We start from the raw sequence: 4,041 nt of genomic DNA, 5'->3' as shown, positions 1-4,041 counted from the left end.
CTTAACATGATTTATTTGTTCAATATGGGGTAATGGGTGCGGTAGGAAGATGGTATCAACAAAAGCATCATTCATCCCTCTTGTGAATCTACAAAAAGGAGCGGTAACATACACACACGTAAATGTAAGCAGAGAAAATGTGCAGTGAAGTATTTGTTTTATTCTGCAGCTAGAATCAATAGAGAGATTAACCTTGTAATGTGTGCGGGTGAAGAGGCCGCTGCTGCTCCTTGATTAATCATCACCATCGGTCCTGGAAAAAAACCATTCGCAACTAACTGCCTCATCAACTCTGATTATTCAAGGTCTCGGTGTGTCCAAAGAGCCTCTTTGAAGACAAAAGAAAAGAAACTGGTGTGTAATAAAGCAGTCGTTGTTTCTTTCTTTCACAAAATTAGAGTTTAAAGCTGTGCAATTTGTATTTTTGATGAAGTGAAGTGATGATTGTGTTTCTAATCTCTGGATTTAAAATGTGATTTAAATCATTTGAAAACCAGATGATAACATTTCAATCAATATTGATTTTAAAACAGAATATTTGAGGGAGTAGTCATCTGCGTTCCTGGAATTTTGCATAAAACAAGGGTTACTTTTCTGAAATGGGTGTTGATGGATATGTAAAGTTTGGAGAGAAAATCTTTGACTGGGTTTGTTTTATTTCTTCTTCATTTAAAAGATTTTTCTGTTTTTGTCGGCCTCGCCATTTTATGAAGGGACAGAGCACATTGATTAACATCTGTATAATGATACCAGATGTTGATGTTGGAGTTCACTAGAATGCTAATTCACACCCATAGTTGAAGGGCCGGCAACAGAGACAAACATCAAAATAAAATGTATACATTTAAATATAAACAACAAAATATATATATGTACTTCACTTACCTTCTGTCAGCACAGACAACATTAGTTTTCTCTTTTCAAACACCTTTATGTTTTTCTTGGTAAACACTATATTTAATTCTTTTTTCAGCCTCTTTCAGCCATATATGATTCTAAAATCTGCATAAATGCATCAAACTGCAGCCCCCTCCCCTTAAACTGAGCAGCAGCAGCAGCAGTAGTCAGGCTGGCAGACACGGGGCCCTTTGGCCCTCTGCAGATCTAAATTACTGTAATCAGTGGATGAAAAGCAATCAGCAGCCTTGTATGAGCTACTGGCAGAACGCCTGACCTCCGGCTCGCTGCACCAATCAGACGGCTGCATTTCATTCACAACTAATCACAACCTGCACTCAGAGCTTCCCTCGCATTTCCCCTCACTCTTCTTCTTTTGTCTTTCCGTGCCATGCTGACCGGAGTCGAGCGGGTTGATGAGGGATGATGGTGCGAGATGAAGCCTCTTCCTGTGCTCACTCGGTGGCAGCCATCATGGTTTCCCTCCTGGCAGCAGCTGCAGAGGCTCGAACGCTGATGAGACAGTTTGAACACAAAGAAAAGTTTCAGATTTTGACTCTAATGATGGGTTGAAGTGAGGCAGGAAGCGGATGGTGAAAAAATGCTCTTGTATAAATATAACAGATTAAAAGGACTGTGCTGAGGTAATCAGTGTTAAAAAGTAATTTGAGTGTCCGAGTGATTCAGACTTGATTAGCAGGTTAAAATACAGTCTCATCACTGTGTGAATTACTACATGCAATAAACGAAATATGTACTGATACTTTTAGGTACTAAATAATCCACAGAAGTACAGGATCGGTCTCTGGGTAACACTCAAGTCCTCACAAGTACCTCTGTGACGAGCAATCTTACCCCTAAAGGTACAAAAACTGGCTTTTGTTTTCTGAAATGCAAGATAAGGCCTGTAATGCCACTAGCTTTCTGGTTATGTGGCGCTTTAATGAGCAGAACAGGACTTTTACAGTCACACACATTAGGCTACACATGAGGGATTTAAAAGGCTGAATGTGATATTTTTCTAAGGCTAAACTTTGCCAGACATCATGCATGAATGTTGAGCATCACAACTAGTTTGAAAACAATTAGGGTCTAATATTTTAACAATATACGCTCTTGAGAGGGGAGTGTTATGATAATAAGTATAAGCATGGTTATATTCTAAAGAAAATGGTTTTGCCTTTATTGATAGGACAGCACAAGAGAGAGGAAAGTTGGAGAGGAGGGAGTGGGGTAGATTTGCATCAAAGGTCCAAGGGTGGGAGTGAAACCTGTGATCAGTGCTTCAAGGACTGTAGCCTGTGTGTACGGTACAGCTGCTCTACCAACCGAGGGAAACCTGCGGCCTTGTATCAGTACTGGGTTTATTCCAGTCATGGAGCATAATCCCAGCCATGCTGATATTCAGAACAACAGCACAACTTCTAGCTTTTAAACAACAGTTTTACAAGCAGCATACAGCGGTGAAAAGAAAATAGCAACAACAGACTGATTATTAAAAATTATTTTATCATTAATTCAGCCAACACAACTAGCTCTACTGTTGCCAACCATCAAAACTAATCTTACTTTGAGTAAGTCTGCACATACCTGCAGACCAGCTGCTTTGTATTATGTGCACATATCTGTGTGTTTTCTTCATGCACTCAGTGAAACTAACAGAAAACTGAAACTGAAACTGACAGTTTCCTGTGTGATTCTGAGGCACCAGCTTGATTCATCGTTACAAACACCTTTTGCTGTAATGTTAAACTAAGCTGTCCAAAACACCTGGGGCAGAGTGTGATGTTAAAAGTCCCAGTGCAGGGGGCAACGGTGGACAAGTGGTTAGTTTGTGCACCCCATGTACAGAGGCGTTTGCAGGTTTGAATCCGACCTGTGCCTCCTTTCCTGCATGTCATCCCCACTCTCTCTTTAGTCCTGATTTCCAACTCTATCCACTGACTTGTCTCTCTCAAAAAGGCAGTGAGAGAGGAGTTTTCAATAAAAGTTCACATAAACGTTTGAAAAAGATTTTCATAGAATCATTAAGAAAGAAGGAGTTGATTCAGTTTGTGTATTTTGCATTCATTTTATTCAGAGCTGGACAATTCTGTCCTAAAACATGTCTGGACCGGGGAGTCCAGATGGATTACGTGAATGATTTTTGTCCCTGATGAACAGAGCCTTGCAAACTTTTTGTAAATAACACAAGAAAAGGAAGAAGACATGAGGAGAAATAAAAGCCCTGCAGGAGAAAATAAAGCCTTATCTACCATGAACGAGAATGCAACTGTCGTTGTCACATGACTCCCCCTCCTCCCCTCTTATCTAGACTCTCCCATTCTTACCCTCTGCCTCCCCCTCCCTCCCTTATTCCTTCCCACCCACTGCTCACCGCCAGGGGTAGATGCAAGCGTTTATCTCTACCATCCAGCCCCGCTGTCTCCTAGCAACCACACATGGATCATTTAACTGCCCCAGCATCTTCTGTTTCTGTTTCATGCATGCAGCTACAGATAGGGTGCCAAATAATGTTTATTCATGTTTCTGTTCTTCTATTGTTACCTCTCAGGACCTAAATTTAAACCATGAGCCTGTTGTTTTTTTGTTTTTTTTGGGTTGAACTTGTCTGGTTTGTAGCACTCAAACCATATCAGTGCCACACTTGAGGCAGAGAGACAGGCAGGAGAGGTTGTTCTGTCAGGACTCGTCACTCGAGGATCCAGCAGGTGCACAAGGCATACACACACTGACACACACCAACACACACACACACAATCAATGGGGGAAGACAGGACTTGGCTCTCTGTCTGAAAGGCCCTTACAGAATCAATTAGCATTTAAATTAATGAAGCATGTAATGAAGAGAGCGCTATCTCTCCTGCAGAAAGCCGACAGACAGGCGTATGGCCTGATTGTGGATCTGCATCAGGAAGACACTCTGAAAGCAACATCAATGATATTCAAATAGCCACTTTGGCTCTTTTTACATTTGTTTTTATTAAAGGAAAAGTGCCAGAGCTGCTTTAAATAAACCCATAATATGTATGTGGTGTTAATATAATCACATTTCCATATAAAAAGTGCCATTAATAAAGCACATAATTAAAGATAAAATGATTGCATTTTATCTCTCAGTGTCCATCAGCGCAAATATGCTTA

The sequence above is a fragment of the Labrus bergylta genome, chromosome 5, assembly GCF_963930695.1.
Source record: "Labrus bergylta chromosome 5, fLabBer1.1, whole genome shotgun sequence".
Taxonomy (NCBI): domain Eukaryota; kingdom Metazoa; phylum Chordata; class Actinopteri; order Labriformes; family Labridae; genus Labrus; species Labrus bergylta.
The sequence above is the reverse complement of the archived record's forward strand: the minus strand, read 5'-3'. Positions refer to the sequence as shown.